We start from the raw sequence: 27,965 nt of genomic DNA, 5'->3' as shown, positions 1-27,965 counted from the left end.
AGCTGAAAACTCTCGGTCTGTGTCAGTAAATGCCATCAGCATAAGAGCGTCAAGTGGGACTGCTATCACCAAGTTTGTCAACACGAAGTCTTTGAGCACTATGTCAAAGAACACACTCATGGGACTACATATTAGAAGCCTCCACAGTGATACCCAGGGCACTGCAAAAGAGGGCCTTGGCAGGACACTTGCCAATGTCACAATCAGAAAAGGACCTCTTAAAAAAAGAATCAGTATCTGGTGTCAACACCTGTCCTCAGGACACAAAGATAGAAGGCACCATCAAGAAGCATGACATCTGAAGATGTAGCCATGACTAATTTGTCTAATACCAGAGGATAGAGAAGTAAAAAAATACTGACCAGCACAGATACACAGCAGCAGGAGCAACTATTCGTAGATCAGCTCAGCCCAGAGAAACCACAGAAGAGAGAAAGTAAGTAGATGAAATGCACTTTGTCTTCTTGATAGAATAACATTTGTGAATTTCCTTGAATTTAATTATAATTTCTTTATTGGTTATTTTCTGCCACAGAGGCTGATTTATGTATGGATTAATAAGTTCAAGAAGTTATAGGTTTGAGTGTGGTTTGCCGGATACTCTTGATCTCATCAGATCACTAATTGTGGTTGAGAAATTCTTAACTTAGCCATTTAAAATGCGTTTTTTGGTTCATGTGCTCTTCTTCCCATTCAGCTTGTTTAAATGGTGAATTACATTGACAGATTTTTGTGTGTTGAACCATCCCTGCATCTCTGGGATGAAGCCTACTTGATCTTGGTGTATGATCTTTTTTTATGTGTTTTTGGATTTGGTTTGAGAGTATTTTAGTATTTTTGCATCGATGTTTATGAGGACAATTGGTCTGTAATTCCTTGTGTGGTTTGTGAATTGGGGTGACTGTGACCTCATAAAAAATTTGGCAATGTTCCTTCTGTTTCTATTTTGTGGAATAATATGAAGAGCATTGTTATCAGCCCTTCTTTGAAAGTCCATTAGAATTCTGTGCCAAATCCATCTGGCCCTGGGCTTTTTTTGGTTGGGAGACTTAATGACAGCTTCTATTTCTTTAGGGGTTATAGGTCTAATAGATTGTTTATCTGATCTTGATTTAATTTTGATAAGTGGTATATATCAAGAAATTTGTCCATTTCTTTTGGATTTTCCAATGTTGTAGAGTACAGGTTTTTGAAGTATGACCTAATGATTCTCTGGATTTTCTCATTGTCTGTTATGTTCCCTTTTTTGTTTCTGATTTTGTTAATTTGGAAATTGTCTCTCTTCCTGTTAATTTGGATAAGGGTTTGCCTATCTTGTTGTTTTTCTGAAAGAACCAACTCTTTGCTTCATATATTCTTTGTATCGTTCTGTTTCTGTTTTATTGATTTCAGCCTTGAGTTTTATTTCCTGGCATCTCTTCCTCTTGGGTGTGTTTGCTTCTTTTTGTTCTAGAACTTTCAGGTGTGTTAAGTCCCTAATGTAAGATCTCTCCAAATTCTTTATGAAGGCACTTAGTGCTATGAACTTTCCTCTTAGCACTGCTTTCATTCAGTACCGTAGGTTTGGATGTGTTGTGCATTTATTTACATTGAATTCTTTAATTTCTTATTTCTTCCTTGACCCAGTGGTAATTCTGTAGAGAGTTGTTCAATTTCCATGAGTTTGTAGGCTTTCTGTAGTTTCTGTTGTGGAAATCCAACTTTAATTCATATTGGTCTGATAAGATACTGAGGATTATTTCAATTTTTTTGTGTCCGTTGAGACTTGTGACTAAGTATATAGTCAGTTTTGGAGATGATTCCATGAGGTGCTGAGAAGGTATATCCTTTTGAGGGGGAGCTCAGGGAGGAGGAAAAGTCTCTGGCTCCTGCTGGCTTGTAAAAGGCAAGTATAAAATAATGCGTCTTCATTCTCTGTGGCTAATCCTGATAGCTGCATTTGCCACCACTGCCTGACCTGTGTCTAATCTAGTGGCTGACTCTGTCTTCTGAGCCTCAGGCAAGTTTATTACAGTGCACAATATAGCACCACAAAACTTGAAGTTTCCTAGACTTTTGCCAGCACCCTGATGACTGCATTCTCTATCTGCTAAGGACTCCTGGGGCAATTTTCTAAAGCTAAGCACATGGCTTCTGTGACTCTACCCTTAACCCAACTACCACACTGTAACCAGCCCTACAGGTTCTTCCTTGATGTGCTTTCAAACACTTCTACTCGAGGAAGGTGATCTTTCGTCATCTACGTTCACCCTAACATGGCTCCTCAGTAGTATTTAATTGCTTATATTGATGAATAGAGGGAGGAAGGAAGAAGACATTCCTGGGCAGTGTTTCAAAAGTATAGCTCAGTTCTCAACATGGAAAATACTATGGGGCTTCCAATCAAACTAAGGGAACTCCGGCTTTGGAAGGAGTAGGTGCTGAATGGCTTCCCCTAGGTTCTAAGATAGGCTCCTGGAAATGGAACCTGGGCTTCTGGGTCAGTTCCGGAAGAACCAATTAGCAGAGTGGCAAAGGCTGTTCCCCATGACATCAGCAGTCTCTTCTTGGGGCATTCTATTGTATCCTGGAGAGCTCTTGACACCCCCTGTGGTTGTAGCAACACCATCAGCACTTAAGGCATCCCTTCAGTGCCTGAGGGTACACCATTAGACATGTTGTCGAGACTGAGGAGTCTCCTTGGGGGAGAGAATGGAGAACATCCAGAGACCAGAGAGAGGGAGACAGAAGCTGGCATTTAGTCTCAGAGTAAAATAAGGGCATGGGGAGCTTCTTGGAGGAGGTGGCCTTGAGTTGGGCTTCCAGTAATGGGGTAGAGGAGCTGGATGGAGCCTCTGAGAAGCAAATGGAATTCCCCGCTTATCATAATTCCTGAAAATTCAGGATTCCTCAACATTACTTTGTCCATCCTCTAAGCCAGGAGCTGGCAAGACCAAGGCTGTTGTGCTGGAAGTGCCTGGCTTTTAGCTTTCCTGGGATTTGGGTTGTAATGTGGGGACAGAAGGAGACCAGCAGGAGGAGAGAATGACTAATGTGTCCCCAGCCTAGAGCAGGCATCACTGCACGTCACCCCCAGTTGTTTCCTTTAGTCTGGCACTAGTCGCAGGGAGAGAAAGGTGCTTCTGGCTGGGACATTCTGTCCTCAGGCTGTAGAACTCAGCAGAACAGCTCTGACCACCTCTCTCTGACAGCACCCCCACACAGGGTTCTGAAACAGCACTTGAGGATGGCAGGCAGTTCTCTAGTGTAGCCACATGACTGTCAGAGGCATGGGACCAGGGTACAGACTGGCTCCTTTGTGCCAGCTTCCCTGTCCTGGGCTGTCAGTGGGGTGACTTGGTGAGTCTTTTGATCATGTTGTGCCCCTACATGACTTTTCAGTCCACAGTCATGGGCCAAGAGTGACCAGGCAGGAGATCTGGGCTCCTCACGACACCTGAGTGCATGCACTGTGCCATTTTTTTTTTTCCTCCTGCCTTCTGAAACCATAGGCAGGCTTCAGGGCTCTGGACCATGTTACATCCTATGATACTGTGAATAAGCCTGAAGAGGTGGTTCCTGTGTTCACCTGAGAGTGTGCACGGCCACAGAGGAAATCCCAACTGCTTACGTAACCACATCTCTACAGAGTGATGGGAGAGCTGACATCCACAGAGGGGGCATCTCAACAGGCCCAAAATATTTAGGTTGTCCCTCGGTTCCAGACATGGTCTTTCTGTTTGGGCCTCAGGGTGGTCTGTCCATCCTCTGTCTTGTCACTATGCAATTTTACTTGTGTTCATTTACCCACAGAGGCTGCTGTGGAGCCATAATCCCACCCACCCTCCTCACCAAGAAACAGGTGAAGAAGGAAATGGAGAGGCTGACCATGGAGCTGCAGCTGGTGACCAGCCAAAGAAAAGAGCTGTGATATCACCTGATCCTCATCACTGAGGGAACCGTGGACAATAGGTATCCATTGCTTCCGACTCATGGGACTGTCGGCAATGTCGCCCTCACCTTCTTCCTTTTAAGATCTTGAGTTCTAGGCAGCTGTGGCTCCAGAGTGACTCTGTGTCCAACCATGTCCTAAATTCTCCTCAGAGGAGAGGCAGACCTGTAACTTCAGAGGCAGTGAGACGGGGACTCGAACTATTCTGCTTTCTCCAAATGAATACCAGAGCCTGTGGTCTGAGCCACACAACTCGGGGATTGAGGCAGTAGTGTGTGAGTCCCCAGCATGCATTTGGAAAGGACCTGACAGTGGCTTCTGTGAGATACTAGCCACTATGAGTTTGTGGTGTATCTTTGAACTTGCCTGGCAGGTGACTGTGCTTTAAGCACCTAGTAGCAGCTGGAGGAGCCTGGTCCCACTTGGTTCATTTCAGTGAGTGACTGGAAGTCCTGGGGCTCATCAGGGTTTCTCTCTAGTCTTTGCCTTGTACTCTTAGACAATACTATTCTATGCATATTATTCACATCTAATAGTGGGCCCTCTCTCTCGTCCATATATCTCTCCTTTCTTCTCTCTGGCTCTCTTCTCTCTTTTTCTCTTTCTGGTGTGAGTGGGTGTGCATGCACACATTTGTAGGTTTGTGTGTCCTACAGACTCTGGAAGTCAGGGGTCTGTGGTGAGGCCTGAGGATTTGCCCATCTCAGTTTCCATATGATGCCAGTGCTGAGGTCTGGGAGCCCCACTCTAAGCAGTGCAGCTCTTGTCCTTTGTGCTCATCTTTGTGGCACCTAGGAATCCCTCTGGGAGTTTATGTAGCTGTCCTGATGTTAGGTCTCAACCTCAGAATTATGTGCTCTGTCTAACTGTTCAGTAATAGTCACCCAGGACCTAGAATCACTGTTCTGAAATGGGAGAAACATCTTTGCACTATCTGGTGTGCCAAGACCTGTGGCATAGACTCCTGGTAACACCTGGTAACACAGAGTCATAGTGACCCTCCAGGCCTACTGAGTGAGCTCACGCAGGCAGGGCACCCTCCATCTGAACACCCAGGCTCTGCTGACCTGGGGCCAGGATAACAAGATTAAAAGCACCAGGAGGTTTCAGTAAGAGCAGAATGTCCACTGTGAGGTGGTAGACCAGGATGCAACATGATCCTTAAGGCCTGTATTCAGGGGATTCTTTCCTCCTGTTTCTAGGCCCTACCACAAGCCAAATCCTTATCAGAAACTGAGGATGGAACATAAGCAAGTCATGAAGAAATTAAACAGCTTGCAGAATGAAAACACCAAGACCTCAGAAAAGTTCAGTGAGATGCCCAAGGAGATAGTTTTCTATCGGTAAGTGCCCATCTTGTCATGGACCTCGTGAGTTGTGGAATGACCATCTCTGCCTTTCTCTTTCTCTGGACTGGAGAGTCCTCAACTCTGGTTCTTATAGCCATTCTGCTTCTTAGGAAGCAGCCTCAGCAAGCAGCTATTTTACTTGTCTCTGGACTCAGTCTCTTTCACACTTAGCAAAACTGTTAGCCCCTGCCACCATTGTCCTGGAGCCTCAGGGGCCTCTAGATAGACAATCATTTTACACCATGAGGGGAATGTCAGGAAGCCCTGGGTGTCTGGAACTCGGGCCCAGGCTTTACACCTCTGGTTGCTGTAGAACCTGTGGATAGAATATACTCACCTTGGGTCTGCTGTTCTCCCTCAGAAGATATTTGTCTACCACTTGCTAATGCTTCCTTATTATCATGGACAGTTAAGGACAGTTGGGGACTCTTCTCTCTCTTGAAGGAAAATGGATCCCTTTTGGTGTTGGGATCTTCCATGGTAGTTTGATTCCATCTGCCATTAGCAGTTGTCTCATTTTGGCCTTCTGAGTGCAGCTGTCATGGCTGTATGGAACTCTAGGCTTTATCTTCCTGGAAACCTGGGGCATTTGGGGGTTCTAGTTCCTGGAGGCTGGGGTGGCAGGAGGAGCCTGGCAGGGCCTTATTATGAAGAGTGTGTCTCCACTGGTCTGTACAGCAGGCTCCTGATGGGACAGACTCGGCTGAAGAAAAACGTGGACATGCTGAGGCAGGAGAACAAGATACTATTGGAGGATTGGGTCCTGCAGAAGTAACGTTTGGAGGACTTGAAAGTGATCTGTAAGGACCAAGAGGAAGAGACCAGTGACCTCAAAACCCAGCAATGGCAGGTGGGTCAGGCTAAGGTCTGGCACCATTTGCCCATTTGACTGCCTGTCTGCCCATCCACCCACCTGTGCTTTCACCCATCTCCTTCCTCATCCATGCTCTCATCCAGCCAGGTGCTCATTTCAGTGTCCATGCACAAGTACCTCTGGGAAGTGAGCCTCCTCTGAGAAACTCAATTATTGGCAAGCCAACCCTGCTGCTCTGCTTGAAGCTGCAGTCCAGTGTAGGAAATGGTTCCATAACCTATCACACACCCGCATGTCATTATGATAGTTAGGGTTCTATGCCCAGAGCTTTGAGAGAGCGAGTTCTGGGTCCTGGGGCTCTTTTGCCTGGCAGGGCTCATGTGAGGTCACGGGGGGGGGGGGGGGCAGAGCAGTTTTCAAGGAGGAGATCCCTGTGCAAGTGCCAAATGGGTGCTTCTCAGAGTCATGGACTTGGGTGGCCTGTGGCCTTCTCCTTTCTTCCCACATCCCAATGTGTTCTGTTTTCTTTGCCCAGCACTTGGTTCACAGTGGCAGAAGCCAGAGTAGCAGCTTGTCAGCTGTTTTCTGTGATGTTGGACAGTTCGCCCATCCAGCAGAGTATAGTCTGGGGTTCTTTGGATGTTCAGCTAGAGGCTTTTCACAAGCTAGTGGTGGAAGGTGGGAGATTTGGGACTACAGGGGCAAAATTCATTAACCAGCTCAACATAGTCTGGCCAAGCAAATTGTGTTTCCCACAACAGTATTAGTCCCCAAAGAATGATGGCCGAGTTGTGAGACTTCTGAAAGGGCTGATATGTTATTCTAAACTAAAGTGATCATCTGCCATGATGTTTTGTTCTGCTTGCTCCCTCTCTTTGCTCACTCTTCTCTCTTCTCTCTCTCTCTCTCTCTCTCTCTCTCTCTCTCTCTCTCTCTCTCTCTCTCTCTCTCTCTCTCTGTGTGTGTGTGTGTGTGTGTGTGTGTGTGTGTGTGTGTGTTGTAAGCATGTGGGTGTTATGGTATATCATGCATGTGTACATTGGCTAGAGGAGACCACTGGGTTTCTTATCAGTCTTTACATTGAATCAGGGTTTCTTTCTTCCCTGGATACTTACTGTTTTGCTTGCCTGGCTGACCAGCAAGCTATTGAGATCCTTTGTAACTGCTGACATTTGTATGACAGTGTGTAACCCTTCACTAAGAACACAATCTTCTAATGAACAGGAGCTCCAAAGGGGATGAACTTGGCAGAAAAGCTGCAGCATCTCTTTGAAGGCTCCCAGATGACGTAGGAGCCCAAGCTGGAGGGAGGAGGTAGAGCCAAATGGGTCCCCTGTGCCTGGGATCTCTGTCTTCTATGGCCTTCTGCTCACATGCACCGTTCCCAGCTACAACCAGGGAAAGAAATCCTCAGAGAAAGGTGCTGGTCCAGTCAACAAGAACTTCTGCCCAGGAAACAATGTGTTTGATATTCAGTATGTCTGTAGAATTGAGTCTTCCTTCCTCTTAACTCTCTGTTCTGAGAATGATTTTCTTGAACAGATCTGCCAGCCTTAGGCTCCCAAGTAATGGCATTTAAAGGTGTGCACCACCACATCTGGCTGAAATTACTATTTTATTTAGGAGTATCCCCCATAGAGAAGAGATTCCCACCTTTAAACACTGCTCTCTGCAATTTATCCATTTCCTGTGCAAAGTGTTCTCTGTATAGAGTAAATTAAGGACTTTCCAGCATGAACCCAGGCAAATGCCTCAGATGCAGGGAAGATCAGAACCTTCTTGGGAGCATTCTGTAGCAGACTCTCAAATAGCCAGGATGCAGATTCTCAGCTCTGGTCCTAAGGAAACCACAAGTTTGTTTGGTCCCAGAGCCCAGTCAGCACCAGTGTTCCCAGGCACACATCTCAGGAAATGCTGCTCTAGCATGATAGGTTCTATCTTGCATGTTGCTCATATTCAAGGTGCCTTCTGGGCATGAGGACTGAGTTAGTCTCATGACCTTGTTCAGGTGCCCAGATAGCAATGTTGTATTATAGCTATAAATTAATTTCATGTTGCTATTTACAAAATGTCCCTGAACTGTAGAAGTATGTCCTATTTTTTTCTAGTAGGAAGGACATCATACAGTGCTTAGTTTAAATTATGACTTGTGTTTAGGGCTGAGTTTTTATGAAGAGTTCTAGGTCTAGATACTCTGTGATCCTTATTTCTTGGGGGTTCAAACAATGAGATCAGTCAAATGATCAGTGTTGACTGTTCAGCATACCTGAGGTGGTGGGAGGTAGTAGCTGGACAGTTGACATTGCAGGTCTCCTCCTGACCGGTGTCTTAACTGCTTTCCTCTCCAGGTCTAGAAAAGTTCAGCCTGAGCTGGAACAGGCCACAACCCAGGATGAGAGCCACTTGTAGGAACAGGCTCTACAGCAAGAGCCACCTGCTGAACCCCATTCTCAGTAACCACTGAAATCTGGGGATACATTTTCTTCAAATTTGGTTTCCATTGTGGAATAGGCCTTGATTATGCCTAGTCAGTGACCCATTATGGCTGCTTCTGGGTCTTGAATCTTTCCTTCTTGACAACACCTTTTGTGAGAATTGAGGAAACCAAAGGAAGCCATAGACGCATAGAGAGCATGACATTAATCACCCTTGGATCTAGGCCTCCTCAGAAAAAGACACCCAGTTGTAGCTGTGAACTCAGAAGAGGATAACACCTTACTCTTGGGGAGCTCATGTCATATAAAGCTCCAAAGAGAAATGCCTATGCTCCTCTTGAAAATGCTGTTATAATTGGTAAATTGTAATTGAAAAGAAAACAAAGTGAATTTGATCTACTTACTTTCTCTCTTCTGTGGTTTCTCTGGGCTGAGCTGATCCATGAATAGTTGCTCCTGCTGCTGTGTATCTGTGCTGGTCAGTATTTTTTTACTTCTCTATCCACTGGTATTAGACAAATTAGTCATGGCTACATCTTCAGATGTCAAGCTTCTTGATGGTGCCTTCTCTCTTTGTGTCCTGAGGACGGGTGTTGACACCAGATACTGATTCTTTTTTTAAGAGGCCCTTTTCTGATTGTGACATTGGCAAGTGTCCTGCCAAGGCCCTCTTTTGCAGTGCCCTGGGTATCACTGTGGAGCCTTCTAATAGGTGGTCCCACGAGTGTGTTCTTTGACATAGTGCTCACAGACTTCGTGTTGACAAACTTGGTGATAGCAGTCCCACTTGACGCTCTTATGTTGATGGCATTTACTGACACAGACCGAGAGTTTTCAGCTTTAGACACAGTAGTGGGAAGTTTCTTCTTTGTTGCAAGACTCTCACTGTGGTGGTATTGTGTTCACCAAAATATTGTGTACCTTAATAAACTCACCTGGGGTCAGAGAACAGACAAGCCACTAGTTAGTCAGTGATAGCACACGCCTTTAATCCTAGCATTCCAGAGATAGAAATCCCTCTGGATCTCTGTGAGTTCAAGGCCACATTGGAAATAGCCAAGCATGGTGACACACACCTTTAATCCCAGAAAGCCAGCCTTTAATCCCAGGGTGTGGTGGTAGAAAGTAGAAAGATATATAAGGCGTGAGGACCAGAAACTAGAAGATTTTGGCTGGTTAAGCATTTGGCTGGTTAAGTATTTTGGCTGGTTAAGCATTCAGGCTTTTGAGCAGTAATTCAGCTGAGGCCCATTCCGGAAGAGGACTCAGAGGCCTCCAGTCTGAGGAGACAAGACCAGCTGAGGATCCGGCGAGGTGAAGTGGCTGTGGCTTATTCTGTCTCTCTGATCTACCAGCATGGACCCCAATAACTGGCCTCGGGTTTGATCTTATTAATAAGAACTTTTAAGAATCCTGCAACACTCTCACTGTTGACATTTGAAAGCTTTCTAAATGAATTAATCTTAGACTGAACAGCCTGGCCATGATAACAGCCAAGCACTCCTTTTTTAGGCATGTTAGCATCCTGTTGGCGCTTTTCTGCAGTTGCTTTACTGTCTTTAAGATGACATGCCTGGTCTGATGTCATAGTCTGTCCTTGGAAATCATCTCTAGTTGATTATAATTTCACAGCTTGAATATCATCCTTCAAGTTGTGTATTTCTGAACTGGTTACATCATCAGCTTTTGATGGAATGCAGTTTTTTCAATTGTGTTTCCAATGTTTTCTTCATCAGCCCATTAGAGTTAAGAGGTTTCGTGTTTCAGAATTCATTTCTTCATGACGAACGTAGAAAAGGTCTGAGTGCTAAACACATACCTTACCATTTTTGTTTTCAGTTTCAGAACTCTCTTCCCTTCTTGGACCTGATCTTCAGATGTCATCACTTCCTGATCTCTATTAATTAAGAAATTAGTTCTGTTTGAAGGAGATTTATTTTAGGAAAGGGGAGGGAGCGTTTTGTACAAACTAAGCAAATGCTCTACCACTGAGCTACAGTCAAGGCCCCACATTTTAAAATTTTAATTTGAGGCAAGAAGTGAAATAAGATTTGTGTAGTTAATAGAGTAGACAAGATTCTTTTAAACTCTTAGCTCAAATTTTTTTCAGCTATTGACCTGTAGAGTATCTGATGACCCCTTAGCAAATGATACCAAATACATGCAAAATCAAGATAAGAAATTGAATATTGTCAATTAGACATTCCAGTAATTCTAAAACAGATTCACAAATTCAGAGAGTATGCTAAAATGTGGGTACCATGTTATCTGGCAGAACTGACAAAATCTGGTATTTTAGAGCTAGTGAAACTCCTTACAACTGCAGAGGAAGATTATCACCTCCAACTCTGCTTTCCTATTGGATGAAGTCCACCTAGGCAGAGGGCCACCTGCTGTCCTCCAAGTCACAGATTCAAATATTAGTCACACCTAAGAGATTTTCTTCTTGTATTTTGTTAGTTTTTGTTTTTTGAGACAGGGTTTCTGTGTAGCCCTGGCTGTCCTAGAGCTCACTCTGGAGACCAGGCTGCCACCCCTTCCCCCCCCCCCCCCCACTCAGAGTTGAGACAGCCCTCTGCCTTTGAGTCTTGGGATTAAAGGCATGTGCCACCAAACCTGTCCTTAAAAGATTCTTTTACTGCAACATCTAGGCTACTGTTTGACCAAACAACTGGGCATTGTAGCCCAAAAGACACAGGAAATCACCATCACAGCTGCAGTGGTACCATTCTAGGATCTGTACTTTGGGACAGAAGGAATTCAAATTTGAGGCCAGGGTGTTTAGAATGCACTTTTTCAAAATCAAACACCAACTTCAGTATAGCTCCTAAATCAGTATCTTGGTACATATACATACACTTTTCTTTGAAACGGTTTTCTCTTGGACCTGTGAGATGGCTCAGCAGATGCAGCTGCTTGTCACCAAGCCTGACTACCTCAGTTTCATTCACAGCACACATGCCTGAAGGTTACTGGGCCTGCATATATGTACCATATCTTGCATGCACCTGCACAAGTGGGTAAGCAAATATACACAAAGAACAAATTTGTAAAGGAATTGTAATTGTTGCCCTTGAAGAGTTTGAACATATATAGAAAATGATGATCTAGTGCATCATCCACATAAAGTGGCTGCAGGTACAAGTCAAGATGTCCTGAAAGTGCTAACACACACCAGATTGTTTGAAGACTCGATACCAAAAGAGAAGGTTAAATGCCATGGTGCCTTTTCTTATGTGGTGCTTCAGTGGCAACATTCTACTACTGGAAAACGTGTCCAGGCCTCTTAATGCTTTTAAATATCATATGTTGAAGTAATGATATGTGGAATCATAACTGTATTGCTGTTATTATCCATTTTAACATTAAAAATGGTTAGTAGGAAAGTAAAAATTACCAATGTGGCACATGTTAGGTTCTTAGTGGACAACTCTAACGTAATTCTGAGAACTGAATTGAACTTGACCTCTCCTGGATTTTTATCTGATTTTCCTGTTTGTGTTGAAACATTTATTTTTTGTATTAACAGATATTCCTTGAGTTTTTGTTTTCTTGTTCTAAAGAGTAAGGAGTAACAAATTCAGCTCTAGCTAAAACATCCTACATGGTTGAATTAAACTTTATTTTACTTGGAAAATTATTTTGATACAGTACTGTCTATAATGATGTAAAAGTAATTAAGATTAATAGAATTGATGTTATAAAGGATTTGCTTGTGAGACACTGATTCCCACAAAGTAGAATTTAGCTAAGCCAGCACAGCCTCCACAGATATTCCACAGGGGAGTGAGGCTAACCAGGCGGGTTAGAGGAAAGATTCAAGATGCTAGGATGTAAATGTTTGTTCACTAGAATTGACAGCCTTTTGGCTCTAGTCACATGACAAAGGACATTTCCTCTAACAGGCTGCTCTAGGTGGGTAGAGTAGGGTCACAACCACCAAGTCCTGGTCTGCCATAAATGTCCTGTGCTCTTATCAGTAAAAACATAATTCTTGCCAGGTGGGCAAGATGACCCTATGTAGCAGCTGTTTGAAAAGAACAATGCTGATGTGCTTAAATAATTCTGGCAATTATATTTTCTATGTCAATCTTCCATCTGCCCAAGTGGCCATTGGTTAGATTTGGTAAAGAACTAAGTCTTATTAAGCTGGGGACCATATGCCATGTGTCGGTCTCCCATCCCCATGGCTAGATATATGCCTCAGCCCCTACTGCAGCCCCACTGGCCCTATAAGGCATAGGCAAGCCCAGACATGTTGGTTTGGAATTGTCAGCTCTTATCTGATGTGACACAAGGAAGTCCTGGGCTCCCTAGTGCTTTTCACTCCCAGCTCTAATAACCTGTGTTCATGACTAAAAACAACTGAATGTCTCGGACCTGGAGACATGGGTGGAAAGTTTCTCTCCCTGGTATTTACAGCAGATATCCATGAAACCTACAGAAATCCACTGAGAATGAAATGCAGCAACATCCTACCCTGATACCTCATTAAAGATTCTTTGCCTCTTCTTGCATTCTTTGCCACTCAGAATGAACTGAAGGAGGTTCCTGCACAGCAGCTGCAGCCTTGACTAATCCTGGCCCTCTGCCAACTAACCATCAGAAATACTTCACTTTGGATCTGCTCTTTAGGAACCCGGATAAGCAGCAAAATCCCATTGCTTCAGATGATCACAGCTTCCAAACCCCATTACTAGAAAGTCCATTTCTAGCCTAACCACCTCCTTAGAAAACCAGGGTGCTCTCTGCCAATCAATGTGCTCAGTCTTGCCAACATGTTGGTTTGTGAACCCTATAAGCATTTAATGGATGCCACAAGGGCAGTTGACATTACCACAACACTAGTGATTTTGCAGAAGATGCCCAGGGCTCTCCAGGATACAATAGAATTTCCAGAGAAGTGACTGTTAGGGCCACTGTCAATGGTCATTACCTATCTGATAACAAGCTCTTCTCCAATTCACCAAAAGCCAAGCTACCCTTTCCAGGAGCCTTTCCTGAGACACAGGGGAAGGCCTTTAGCACCTCCTCCTTCCAATCCCGAGATCTCTCTGATTCATTAGAATCTAGTTCATTCTAATTCAATAGTTCATCATGTGTGGAGAGCAAGATTCACTTTCCAAAGACTGCCCAGGAATGGCTCTTCCCTTAAGATCGCTTACCAATAAGATGAGAAATAAAGGATGCTATGAAATTAGCTCAAGATAATGAAGACAAGTTCCATGAGGTGAACAAGAACATCAGAGAAGATCTATGGGGCTGCTAAAATGTATGGGGGTGGTGGGAGATTGTGTATGTCCTGTCAGAACAATAAGTCACATAGATAATGATGAAAATTTTCCCATAAGGTTCAACAGAAAACATTCCAGCCATCATGTTAGCAAAGGTTTTAACTACTGATAGGTATGACTGAAAATACCTAAGGACTGGGCATTCCCAGGAGAGCCCTCAGTCACCAAGAATAAATACTTACAAAAAATAGTGATGTCCCAGTCCTGCAGTCAAGGTAGAGGAAAAAGGACTGGCTAATGCGAGGGCAGGAACTCAGAAACCTTAGGGGTCACTGACATGCGGCAATACTTGGTGGCTCCTGCCCTGCCAGTGGTTGTTATTTAAAATGTGAGAACCTCTAGCTCTGGCCAGGGGACTTGACTCTCCTTATTAGTGACACACACCAAAAGAAATCCAGTGTGGGTGAAGTGCAGGGCTGGAACTGAAACCTCTTTAGTCCCTCTGTGCTTCCTTCCCACTCAGAGTGAAAGCAGAGGTTCCTCAACAGAGCAGCTTCAGCCTTAACCATCCCTGGCTCTCTGCCAAACTAACCATGGAAAATCCTCAACTCTGGGTCTGCTCTTGAAAAACTCAGAGGACCAGGACAGGCCCATTGCTTCTCAGAAACTCTCCCCTCCTGAGCCCCACTCCTGGAAGGATCAGCTGAAGCTTTCCTCCTTCAGGAAGCTCCCCTTCCTTTTCCCAGGACTCACTGTGCTTTCCCCAGAACCATTTGTTTCTTGATGTGTGACATGGAGACTGAAGGCCATCCTCCTTCTGCCTCCCTCTGATCTCCCTGTGCTCGCCATCCTGTCTCCCAAGAATCCTGTTCAGTCTAGTCAGCATGTCTGTAGGTGAACCACAAGAGACACTGCACCAATGCCCCAATGACAGTTGGTGTTGCCACAACACTGGTGACATTACATGGAATGCCAGGGCTCTCCAGGAGACATTGGAATGTCCATGTGCTGATGTCACATGGTCTAGCTATTACTTCCCTGCTACATACCTCACCCAAAAGTGACTTGAAGGTGCCATTTCCAGGATCCTTTGTGGTCACAGTAGAAGCCTTTAGGTAGATCCTCCTTCCAAAGCCAGAAATGTAGCCCTCTCCTTCATTAGAAACTTTATGTGAAGTTGAAAGCTCACTTTCCATGCACTGTCCAAGGCTGGCTTTTACCCTCCTTAAGATCCATAATCAGTAAGATGAAAAATAAATGAAGCTTAGAAATGAGGTCAGATAATGGGGAGTAGTAGGGATGAGACCTCTGAAGTGAATAATCATCCAGGGAAGATCCTCAGACTTTTAGAGATTGGTGGGCTCAAAAAAAAAGTCACACAGGCAGTTATGAAGATTTCCCCCTGAGCGTCAATAGAGCTCACTCAAGCTATGAGGTTGTTAGTAAAGATGTGACTAGTGCTGGACAGGTCTGGTCTAACCCTGAGGAGCCACTGAACCCAGGTAAGCCCTTAGATATTGAGAGCAAACAATTTCTAGAAAGAGTATGATGACCCAAACCTTGAATCAATAGACTAGGGTATTGAGAGCCGCTGGTAGCGAAAGTCCATGAGAGTATACAGCAGTGACAATTAGTGTTCACTAATTAGTGTTCACCTATCAGAACTAAGGGTTCTGTTAGAGGAAACTATCATGCAAGGCGTTATGGAGTTACTGCCTTTGGAATGAACTGGCTGTCTCTGGTTACAAACTTCTTGTGCAATAACAGTTATGATTCTCCCCATTTACCATGCATCTCCATGTTAGTGTAAATGTAATCTCAAGATTGCTTCTCAATCTTCGGCACAACTTTCCCTGTACATTTGGGGTAATTGGATAACTGTCCCCAGCTGCGTTTATTTTTCATTAACATATATCTGGCCAGGGCCATTCTCCAGACAAAAGTATTTCAGCAAAGATACCTTTTTCCAAGGACAAAACTGCACATAGATAAACATTAGCTCATCTCACCCACAGATAGAGAAAAGAGCCACTAACAATTAAATCCTCAATCCCTTACCTTTACCCCAGCTTATTTACACAAGACCCTAATTTAAGAGATTTACTGCTCACATTCCTGGGATGATGTTTTAGCCATTTGCTAGATACTGAGTTAAGGCAGTTACTTCCCACTGACCCAAGGAGATTGCCTACAAGGCCAGGCAGGTGATAGATGCCAAGCTTCTTTCTTGTGCAATTTAAGTTTTTATTCCTCAGCCAGGTGCTATTCCTAGATTTTCTCCTCAGCAATTACTCTGAGTGAAAGTGCTTTTACTAACCAAATACTACACGCTCTGACATAGGTTGCTTAGCCACCTAACATATGTCCCTCTCCCTTTCAGAAAGCAGCTGCAGCCGGGAAAAGCGGCACCAAAGACAGTTTACATTCTTGTGACTTACTGACCCCTAACATTTTACCTAGATATTTCTAGATTATAGTTTGAGCACATAAATTCCCTAATTGATCTTAGCCTTTAGTTGACCCTACCAGAGAACTTCCCTTTAGTGACTCTCCTTTTGAATTGTAATTGGAAGCTGACAATTAATTGCTTTATGTGTGGATCATTATCACCTCTTTCTGTGACCCTGAAAACTTCAAGCCTCAGATCGCTTTGCCAAAGAATTACTGTGTGGGTATATAGACTGGTTCTCTGAGAGCACTGGGAGAAGAGAATTGATGGAGAAGAACAAAGATGAGGACTGAGATGGAAAGAACTAGGTAGAATGATGAGAGAACAGCAGAAGGGACTGAGAGCAGGAGGGGCCGAGAGGAGCTAAGTAAGAGAGCAGAAAAGAAACTGTAGATGGAATCGCCATAGAAGAATAAAGTGAATGGACTAACAAACTCAGTGTGCTTAGATTCATTGAATATCGCTCCGACTAGAATCCTCAGCTGGTTGTTAGACTTCTGCGGACCCTGGGAGCAAACAATATAGGCTGGACCTATTATTGTTTGTGTTACTTGGGTGAAGAACTCAGAATTTTTCTTTCAGCATCTGTAGCCCTTTGAATCTGAACCATTTTAGGACGTCTGGTTCCCAGAAATAGCCCTCAAATTTAGTTCCATTCCAGTTGTCTCTCAGTGGTCCCACTTTTACTTTAGGCTGATATATGAGGTGAGGTGGGACAAATACTGGTCATTGAGGCAGCCCTGGCATTCTAGTCCCCCAAAAATCTTTTAAAATAAACATTCCAGGTTTTGTGTAGAACTCTAGAAAAGGAACAAGGAACCCTGGATACAGCAGATGATACAGAGAGCTTGTGACAAAACAGGCTGAGTTATTGCATGGTGATATGGATTATTGTAATGGAGAGGCAAGAGTCTCTGGGTCAGGAATATGCAACAGGTTAGACACTCTGAAGATAAAATTTAGACCACTTTTTTTTCAGAGCTGAGGACCAAGCCCAAGGCCTTGTGCTTGCTAGACAAGCACTCTACTACTGAGCTAAATCCCCAATCCCCAGTTTTTAAGGACATACTTTAGAGAAAAGTCAGAGGAAAATGGAGGACTTCCCTAGAATGTGTTGGACTGATCATGTTTGTCTTTGGGGGATGTTATTTTTATTAAAACAACAGACTTAGTAGGGGGGTTTATCATTGAGCTCACCAGCACGAGGACACCCCACTCAATGATTAGTCTGGAATTCTTTAAGGAAGGAGGAGATGCAGCAAGTTGATGAAATGAAATGCAGAAGTGCCTGCAGTTGAAAGGTCAGGATGAGGTGGGTCACTCCAGAATGTTAACCAAAAAAAGTCAGAATAAGGAAAATGAAATATAGGAGGAACTCTTGACAGTATGTGAGAAAAGTCTTTATTTGTTAATGCTGTGATGATTGTCATTGCACATAATCCTAGGAGTATAAAAACAATGGGGATCCTCTTTGAGAAAAAGTCCACATCCATATATTTGTATATTAAGTTCCAGTCTCTGAAATCTTGTAAGGAAAAAAAAAACATCATGGACCATGTTTCTGAAAAAAGAAATAGAAAAGAATTACTGAAGCAAATTGGAAGTATATTAAACATATATATGTACTCATATATGCATATACATGCAAAATTATGAGAAACAAAATCAGTAAAACAATCCAGACAGGAGTCCAATAGAGTCTGAATATTGATAGGTACAATTACCTTGATGGCTACACTATCCACTTAATTCTAAATTCAGGCAGTCAGCAAGGACAATGCTGTTCTGATGAGGATGCCCTTAGAGCTCTCTTTCTACCCTTATTCATTGGGCTGTAGGTGGCAGCATTCAGCTCTGGAGTGAACACAATGGTTTTACATCACCGAATCTACTGTAATTCTCTATGTTAATGTGTAAGAGAAGAACTGAGGTAAACTGAAAGTTATGTCCCAAATATCAGGCAGACCAGCTTTCAATTACCAAATGCATTCATGGTTATCTGAATATCAAGAATATGAATATAGCCTCAGTGCAGTTTCCAGTGATCTTTTGTCATATTCAGCTTCAGGCTGTGCATTTTAGAAATTATGTAGGTAGAAGGAATTACCTGAAGCATTTTCAAGTATAAACAACAATCAGATTCATGATACAGTACTGCCTTGATTTATTTAATTATAACTTATGTGAGAATAGAATCAGTCAAATTAAGGACATTAACATTTTCTTTAGAATTCTTGTCAACACTTAATTATATTTTATGTCATGTTTGATATTTCTGAAATGCTTGTAGCATATTATGAAGCTTGGAATAAAACAGGATCTTCTGGGCATGACAGGACTACTGCACTCGTGAACTCCAAGGTCAAGCCGTCAACACTCTAGTATGGAAGACAAAGGGGCTCACTGGCCCCCATCCCTGCCTGAGAAGCTGGTGGCAGTGGATGGCTTTCGGAGGAGGAAGAGTCAGTTTACTGTAGGGTGCTGATGCCAGGTAGTTTGAGCAAACTCAGCAATGGCTCTAACTCATGAGCAGATGGCCATGCAGTGCTGCCCTAGGTAGATGATTTAAAACAATGGGCATGGATTTAGTAATGTTGGAATTAAGAGAGTGGATCAGGAACCATCTAGAAGAAATGAAGGGGAATATGATCAAAATACACTGAATGCATGGGTGAAATTCTCGGAGAATTTTAAAATGATTATTTAAAAGCTCACAGTTCAATAGCATTAAAAATCTGATACAGACTTTTATCTTTGAGAGGAAAGTGTGGGAAAGTCGCTGTCACTGCAGTTCAGATTTTTGACATTGGACGAGAAGATTTTTTTCTGCAGACTCAGATGGTGGGCCTGGCTCAGTTCATTCTCTTATGCTTTTAACTATCTTCCTTTTCCTTCCTTAGGAAGAATTACATAAAGCCTTGTGATTCTTATTGAGCAATTCCACAGATGTTTATATCATATTCAGAAAAAGGTAATTCTAAGTGGCATTTCATTTTCTTTCTTTTGGTGAATAAATATTCAACTGTGAAATACCCTGGAATTTGACTGAAACATGAACAATTGGGAAGTCCTGTGTGTTGGTTTTTAGCGGTGCTCTTACCCTGTGAGGAAAAGTCACGAAACATGACAGAATCCACTAACAAGAGTTTTGTTAAGATGAGGAGAAAAGGATAGGTGTGATCAGGCCTGCTGAAAGGATACATGTGTGATGGGGGCTGGGGAACATGGGGGACGGCTTTTAAAGGCCAAGCTGCACCTGCACACACAGGCCCATGTGGCTACTCCACGCATGCGCATAGATCACATGGTTGTGCCATGTGCTTTACAAAACCACGCAGTCATGGGGTCATGGGTCACGCAGGATGTATGACCCAGAAATGACTAAGCGGAAATGACTTAGTGTCTTGCCAGGCATGTGTGACCATGGGGGTGTGGTAGGAATTTCTATCATCCCAGACTCTTTGGTTTTGGTGGATGAGTGGATATGGGGCATTGTTTCTCTCAAAAAACTACTTTCAGCTGACTTGGTGGGAGTACATTGGCTCTTGGGGGGAATAGGGAGAGGAGCTTCTAAAGTCCTGCGATGATGTCATCCATTGTTCTAGAGCTGTACATCCTTCGTGGCCGGGGAACTTTTGTCTGACAGGATGCTGGTGACACAGAAAAAGCTTAGAGAGAAAAGAATCATTATTATTTTATTTTATTTGGGGTGTTCCCAGAACAGGGGAGTTGGCACTTATCTGAGGTAGATCCAGCCTGTCCAGATGAATTTAAGCTGGTTTCTGGAGCTTGGGAAAAATTTTGAACATGTTAAGAAGCAGCCGTGAGAAAATCAGTGATTATTGTGGTGTTTAGTACTCTGCTTAATTTTTACCTGAGACAAGCTTTATCAGAGGTAATTTATTTTAAGGCACCTGTTTCCTTTATTAGTTTATCATTCAGGAAACACAGGTCATCAGTTACTGAGCATTTAACAGTGATAGACTGTTGCATTACAGTCTGTTTTTGCAGAACCCAGACACTTTTGGGTCTGGGAGTGTAAATACCTTTTGATTATTACTGTTTCTTTGTTTTTTCCTTACCACCTGGATATTTTTGATGGTCCTTTTGCCTCTGGCTCTGTGTGGCCCTAATTAGGAAAGGAAGAGCTTATGGGGTGATACCTCATTCCTCTGGAATTGGTGACAAGGCAGTGGATCCTGATGTCCTCTGGAGCTTGAGAGAACAAGGCCCTGTCCGTGTCGCTGTATACGAAGAGAGAATTTTCTGGGATGGAGGTGAGATAAAAGGTTTTAAATGAGACAGGTGGACGCAGTGGGGAAAACCTTTTAGCTTAGCAGCTGTAGGGGGTCACAAGAATTACCTTGAAGGGTCCCTGCCACTTAGGGGAAAGGGATGAAGGGCACTGGCCTGGAGGGGAAAGAAGAACCTGATCCCCAATGTAGATTGTGGGTGGGCAAGGATTGTCACATGGCTGAGGTAAGGAATGGTCTGCAAAGTTCCGCAGGATAGACCTTAGGTGACATAGCAGGGCAGTTAACAGGCTCTCTGGAATGGTTGAAGGGTTGGATAGAAGACCTGGTATTAGAACTGGCCTTCCATACATTAGTTTAAATGGAGAAATTGAAAGAGGCTTTTTAGGAAGAGCCCTGAGCCTGAAAAAGAGCTAGAGGCAATAGTCTTACCCAGTCAAGGTGAAGTTCCTGTGACATCTTAGTAAGAATAGTTTTTAAAGACCGGTTGGTACACTCTACCTTTCCTGAGGATTGAGGATGGAATGGGATATGAAAATGCAAGGGAATGTTAAGAGCCTTAGCTAGTGTCTGGGAAATCTGAGAGGTAAACTCCAGACCACTGTCAGACTGAAAAAAAGCAGGAATCCCAAAACGAGGAATAATTTCTCAGAGGAGATCTGCGACGTTTGAGCCTGCTTATTAGAAACGAGGTATGCATCGACCCAATTTGAAAATGAGTCCACCATCACAAGGAGATATTTAATTTTCCTGATGGTAGCCATATGGATAAAATCAAGCTGCCAATCAGTTCCTGGAAGGGAACTTCTAGCCTAGTGGGTGGGAAAAAGCTAACTTCTGTACTTGGTATTGGGATCTGGTTTTTGCCAGATCTCACAAGAGGCAGTAATAGTTCTTAAGAACTGTGAGTCCTCAGAGGTGGGCTGCAAGTAAACTTTTACAAATTGAAACAGAGCAAGATTATTAGGATGAAAGAGCTGGTATAGATAGGACAGAATTTGCCAATTGTCAGGGGTTCCCTGTGAGGGTGTGAGCTGCATTGTATGGATTCCCTATGGTGGGTAGGGTGAGACTTGGCCCTGGAGGGCCACTGTCCTGGCTGCCTGGTCAGCCTGGTTGTTTCCCTTAGAGATAATAGAGCTATTGGTCTGATGAGACCAGCAGTGAACAATTTCTATATCCTTGGGGAGGTGGGAAGTCTTTAGCATGGCCATTATTTAGCCTGACTTAGCTATGGATCCCTCTTTTGCTGTGAGGAGGCCACACTCCCTCCAAATAGCAGCATGGGACAGGAGGATATGAAAAGCATATTTGGCGTCTGTTTAAACATTTAGAGATTGTCCCTGTGCCAATTGGAAGACACGGGTGAGAGCTATCAGCTCAGCCTGTTGGTTAGTGGTGTATGCAGGTAATGCCTGTGCTTCTATTACCTCAGTATCTGACACTATGGCATAGCCTGCTTTACAAGTACCTTCATGTAAGAAGGAGCTGCCATCTGTGTACCAAGTATAGTAGCCTGAGGCAATGTGCTCTCCTGTATGTGTGAAGGGTGAGGTAACAGTTCCTCCAAGGTTTCAGTGCAGGAATGAGAAGGAGAATGGCTAGCATTAGGTTGATGGGGGAGGCTTGAAATATTAAGAGGTGGACATGTCTGGAAAGTAAATGTGGCATCCTCTAGTAATGCCACCTGGAGCAAAAGAACCCAGGAAGGAGGTGAAGTTTATAAGCCTTTATATGTTAAGAAATGAGACAGGTTATGGTGAGAGAAGACAGTAATAGGTGACCCAAAGTTTAGCTTCTTTGATTCTCGAATAAGGAGCTCAGCATCTGCTAAATCCCAGATGCAAGGAGCCCAGCCCTGACTGGTAAGGTCTAACTTCTTTGACAGATATGCTACAGGTGCAAAGGAGGGTCCCAGCTGATGCCCTAAAGTTCCCAGGGCAAATCCCTCCTTCTCTGCTACATAGAGGGAGAAGGGATGGGTTAGGTCTGGTAGGTGAAGCACTGGTGCCTGGAGAAGAGCCTGTTGGAGCTTCTGGAAAGGCTTAGTAACAGGGTAAAGGAGGGGCTCATGTGGAGAGCCCTGAGCTGCCTCGTAAAAGGGCGAGCAAGGAGAGAAAAAGGTGGAACCCAAGACTGTAGGAAACCAGCTATTCCTAGGAAGGACAGAATCTCTTGTTTAGTAGAAGGGACTATAAAAGACTGGATTAGATGATTTCTATCTACAGTAATAGCCTTGTGGGTTGGAGTAATGGCTAGACCCAAATAGGTGACCTGGGGCATGCACAGCTGAACTTTAGAAGGGGATACCCTGTAACCTTGACTGGATAAGAAATTGAGGAGAGCAGATGTGTTAGTTTGGCTAACCTGTAAGGATGGGCTACAGAGTAAAATATCATCTACATACTGTATTAGTTTAGAGCTAGGGAGAGACAGAGAAAGCAGGTCAGAGGCCAGAGCCTGACCAAATAGGTGTGGACTGTCCCTAAATCCTTGTGACAGAACAGTCCAGGTCAGTGTGTGGACAGATGAGTGTCAGGGGCAGTGCAGGTGAAAGCAAAGATATTTTGAGACTGAGGACTGAGAGGAATAGAAAAGAAGGCAACTTTGAGATCTAGAACTGAGAAGTGAGAGGTTCCTGAAGGGATAGTGGATAGGAGAGTATAAGGGTTAGGCACTACAGGATGGAGGGGGACCAATGCAGATTCAATGAGCCGGAGATCTTGAACCAGGCGGTAGGTCCCATTAGACTTTTTAACTCCAAGTATGGGAGTGTTAAAAGGCAGAGAGGTTGGGTGGAGCAGCTTTTTCCTGAGAAGGTCAGAAATGATAGGCTTAAGTCCTCTTAGGCTCTGGAGTGAGAGAGGGTACTGAGCTTGGGTGATATATCTGGCAGGATCCTGTAATTGGATAGTAACAGGCTGGTGGTGCCTGGCGATAGAAGGGTTCTGGGTGCCCCAGACTTTGGGGTCTACCTGAGAGGCTAGCAAGGGAAAGGAACTGTTAGAGTCAGTAGGGTGGGTGGCTAGGAGAAGAAAAAGATGAGCTGCTGGCGAGGCTGGGGTGAGGCGAATGTGTGGAGCGAAAGAAATGGACATTCTTACCTTAGCTAGAAGATCCCTTCCCATTAGAGGCACAGGGCAGGTTGGCACCACTAAGAATGTGTGTGTCAGAGGAATGCCTCTGAAAATACAATTAAGTGGTGGGGTCTGGTGAGGTAGATAAGGCTGAACCCCAACACCACCAATAGGGGGATGAGAAGGAGAAGCAGGCCCCCAAAACTCTCTCAGGACAGAGTAGGTAGCTCTGGTGTCCAAAAGGAATGAGATGGGGCGCCCATTTACTTTTATCACTACCCTAGGTTCCCTGTGTGAGATGGGAGTGGTCGGGGTGGAAACTGGGCAGCGTCAGTCGTCGCTGTAAGCCAAGCCTAGAAAGTCAGCCGGAGGGTGGTCTTCATCTGGTGTTCCTATGCCGCTAGGTGCATTAGGACAGTCAGCTGACCAGTGACCCTTTTGGCAACATTTTGGGCAAGGCCAAAATGCCCTTCATGGGGCAGTGGTGCAAGCCCAGGCCCAATGGCCGTCTTTCCTGCACTTGAAACAGGGACCAGGGAGCTGGTCGGATAGCATGTGCCAGCATCTGGCATTTATTTTTGAGGGCTTTCTCATCTCTCCCATGGTATCCTTTGAATGTTACCACTAACACATCTGCCTGTGGAGTCAGAGGGCCATTCTCTAAGTGTTTAAGTTTCACCCTTATGTCGGGGAAGCTCTGTGAGACAAAGTGGGTCATTAGGAGCTGCCTGTCCTCAGGGCTTTCAGGATCAAAGCTAGTGTACTGAAGAAGGGCCTTAGTGAGCCATTCTAAGAAGTGAAACAGATTTTCATCCTTATGTTGAATTATCATTTTTAGTTTTTCATACTTTACTGGTTTTAGGGCAGCCTTATGGAGGCCTGTCAGGAGACAGGTAATAAACCTATCTCTGGCTAGAGACCCATGCTGGGTGTCATGATCCCAGTGTGGGTCCTGATCAGCCCCTGGAGGGTGTGCGGGGTTAGTCTGGTGAACCTCATCTGCATGCATCCTAGCCTGCTCCCACACCTGCCTGCGCTCCTCAGGAAGCAAATTATTAGCAAGTATCATGTATATGTCATGAAAGGTGAGACTATAAGATTGAGTTATATATTGAAACTGTTTAATAAAGGAAGCAGAATTAGAGGTGTAAGAACCCAGTTTCTTTTCTATTTGAGAGAGATCTGCAAGAGAGAATGGGACATGGACCTCCAGCCATCCACTCCGGCCATCCACTCTGGCCATCTCTTGAAAAGGGAGAATGGTTGGCAGGTTTGAATGGCTGGTGTCAGGCCCTTTGCAGTCCGAGTGCGGGTAGCAGGAGGAGCAAAGGTTGGAGGCAGGGCCAGGCCCTTGGAAACAGCTGCTGCTGAAGAAGAGGAAGAAGCCAGAAGAGGAGCTGAAGGAACAGGCGCCCTGGGAGCAGGTGTGGGAGCAAAAAGTCGGATAGGCGGGGGTTCATTTGCAGGATCTAGGGCCAGAGATTCCAGAGTCAGAGAATTGTCCGGTTCAGGCATGGCTAAGAGCATATGAGCAGGAGAGAAGGAATCCAGAAGAAATGGTTTAATACTCAGACAGAAGAAAGCTATGATATAGGGCAACTCTTTCCATTTGCCTGTTTGCTGTCAGAAGTTAGACAATTCCCGTAAAATATCGGGATCAAAGAAACCACTTGGTGACCATTTTTTTTGTTATTCTCTAAGGCATATTTGGGCCATCTCTTAGTACAGAGATGGACAAGCTTAGAAATCTTTAAGCAAGGCATTAAGCTGAGAGGTTTTAAAGCTTCAAGAAGGCATCCTAGGGAGAGGTGGGACTAATGGGGTTGGAAGCCTTATTTCCCATGTCTGCAGCAGAGAGGCAGAAAATAAAAAAAAAATAAAAAAAAAAAAACCAAACGTGATCCTAAGCCAAGGTCCCAGGCATCCCTAGGGCCAAGGATGGATCTGTACCAGGCACAGACCACCAGACGACTTGTCAGCCACAAGACAGGGACCTAAGGCATGTGAGGCAAGGACTCCGTGGGAGTCCAGGACAGGATTTACTGCTTCATCAAGCCAGAAAAATGTGTCAGCCTTACACAGCCTGAAGATGCACCTGAAGGCAGGGGTCTGACCACAAGGAATACATCTTAAACTTCAGATGTGGGAGTGGCTAGAAATTCAAGCCTTCAATAGGGATCGACCATAGCCAGTGAAGACCGTGGTCGGGGGTTCCCCGGTTTCAAGAATTCCAGAGGGATGCCAGATCCTCAACGGTCATTCCCACAGATCCAGGAGACTGTTTACGCTGGCTGAAAAGTAGGGGGACTCACCAATTGAAGCAGCGGTGTTGTGTGCAGGATCCTGCAGCCAGGCAAATGGACAGTGGGCTGTCGAGGATGGTCCTCGGTTTACAGGTTTACAGGTGCAGAGTGCCTGGAATGGCCCATTGGGCCATGGCACCAGATGTTGGTTTTTAGAGGCACTCTTACCCTGTGAGGAAAAGTCACGAAACATGCCAGAATCCACTAACAAGAGTTTTGTTAAAATGAGGAGAAAAGGATAGATGTGATCAGGCCTGCTGAAAAGACACATGTGTGAAGGGGGTCAGGGAACATGGGGGACGGCTTTTAAAGGCCAAGTTGCACCTGCACACACAGGCCCACATGGCTACTCCATGCATGCACATAGATCACATGGTTGCACCACACACTTTACGTAACCATGCAACCATAGGATCATGGGTCACGAAGAAAGTATGACCTGGAAATGACTAGGCAGAAATGACTACATGTCCTGCCGGGCATGCGCAACGGTGGGGGCATGGTGGAATTTCTATCTCTGTGACTCAGGGTTTCTTTTGGTTTGGTTTTTTGAGACAAGGTATCTTTGTGTGACTTTGGAGCCTCACCTGGAACTCACTCTGTAGACCAGGCTGGCCTCGAATCAATTAATTTTAAGAATTTATTATTGTTTCTTTATTCCCTGTGGGCTCTGTAATTGTTTTGAAAACTTAGTTAAGGTTTCTATTGCTGTGAAGAGACACCATAACCACAGCAACTCTTACCAAGGAAAACCTTTAATGCGGTGTGGCTTACAGTTTCAGAAGTTTAGTCCATTGTCATCATGGCAGGACATGGAGGTATGCAGGCAGGCATGTTGCTGGAGAAGGAGCTGAGAGTGGAGAAGGAGCTACATCTGGATCCCACAGGCAACAAAAGTGCTCTGAGACACCAGGAGTGGCTTTAGCATAAGAAGCCTCAAAGCCCTCCCCACACAGTGACATCCAACCTCCAACAAGGCCACACTTATGCCAACAAGCCACCCCTCCTAATAATGCCACTCCATATGAGCTGATGAGGGCCTGTTCCATTGAAATTACCACTCTGCCAAGATATCCTTAGAAGGCAGAATAAAACTGTTAGTTGGCTCTAATAGATGTTTTTGAAGAGGAGAGGACTTTTATTTTAAAAAGAACATTATCATTTGGTTGACAAATAAGACTTTTGGGAGAAAAGTAGTAAGTGCAGGAGGAAAAATATTTTTGCCTTCTACCCATCTTTGGTCCTTTGTTGGGGACTCCCTAACAAAACAGAGATTCAGAGGAGAAAAGTACAAAGACTTACCCAGTACAAACTTTTACAACACCAGAGCCTTCATAAGGAAGGGCAGCCCTCAACAAGTGCTGAGACCTGAGATTTTATACTGGAGTTGATGGCAAGTGGAATGTTACAGCGTGTGTGACAAACACCACTATGAGCCAAGCAGATGAATGGCAAATAGTGAGGGCTTTTGTCTCATGTCACCTGTGCATACCTTCATCAGTCTTTAGCTATAAGGATGCTTCTTTCTTCCATGGAAGGACATGTGGTACTTCTGACCTGCTTCAGGAAATGGTCAGGAAGGCCTTTTCTAGGTTTTATGAGCAGCTTCAAGGGAAGAGCAGAGTCCTTCCTCACATTCATTCTTCTGCTCAAAATATTTCCTAAGACTAGTCACCATGTTTTGAGATAGCATATTCTGAGCACCACCAAATATGAATTTTAAATATTTAAAATGACAGAATAAACAAATGGTGTTTAAAATAATGGAAAAATCATCTTTGCTAGGAGATACAGTTTTTACCATAGCCAAAAGAGTATCTGACTCATAACTTTGGGGATATAAAACTCTCAATCCTGCCCTCATAAAAGGTGTGAATTTCTACTTTGTTTTAAAGGATCTATCATTTAATTTTTTCAGGTCCAACTGTTAGTTTGGTAGAACCATTAATCTTGGGCCAGTGGTTCAGATCATCTGTGCCTGTGTGAAGAAGATAGCACTGTGTTGTGAGGCTAGTGGTTGTATTCATGTCATCAAAATTTTTGCAGTTTAACTTAGATGTAAAATCACTCCAAGGAAAGGCTCAAAATCATGTTGTAAATAGAGAGACAGGAGGGAACTA

At 44.2% G+C, this 27,965-nt stretch overlaps 1 long non-coding RNA gene across 1 annotated transcript; it reads left to right on the top strand.

Annotated features, from left to right (window-relative positions):
- The first annotated feature begins 532 nt into the window (after positions 1-532).
- Positions 533-9,000, top strand: LOC143270387 (uncharacterized). Its single transcript, XR_013047559.1, has 3 exons — positions 533-6,130; positions 7,319-7,514; positions 8,443-9,000. It is a non-coding gene; the product is annotated as an uncharacterized LOC143270387 (long non-coding RNA).
- Positions 9,001-27,965: the final 18,965 nt, after the last annotated feature.

Source organism: Peromyscus maniculatus, chromosome 23, assembly GCF_049852395.1.
Source record: "Peromyscus maniculatus bairdii isolate BWxNUB_F1_BW_parent chromosome 23, HU_Pman_BW_mat_3.1, whole genome shotgun sequence".
In the NCBI taxonomy this organism is placed as follows: Eukaryota; Metazoa; Chordata; class Mammalia; order Rodentia; family Cricetidae; genus Peromyscus; species Peromyscus maniculatus.
This window is presented reverse-complemented; position numbering and strand designations above follow the sequence as displayed.